Raw genomic sequence first — 234 nt, 5'->3', positions numbered from 1 at the left:
CAGTAGAATGTAATGTACTGAAAATCTCGAGTAATCAGAAATCTTGGTTAGACTTTAATTAAGTCGCTCGCTATATTTTCCCTCCGTTAAATTTACCCTTCTGAACAGTATATTTCCTCCCAAAAGCATGATTAAAAGTTAAGCTCTTGTATTTTTTTTATTCACTTCGCGTAATGGCTCTGAGTTTATACCATAAAATATTTTGTCAATTCATTCTTTCGTTGATGATTTCAG

This window comes from Penaeus monodon, chromosome 32 (assembly GCF_015228065.2).
Source record: "Penaeus monodon isolate SGIC_2016 chromosome 32, NSTDA_Pmon_1, whole genome shotgun sequence".
NCBI lineage: Eukaryota > Metazoa > Arthropoda > Malacostraca > Decapoda > Penaeidae > Penaeus > Penaeus monodon.
The sequence above is the reverse complement of the archived record's forward strand: the minus strand, read 5'-3'. Positions refer to the sequence as shown.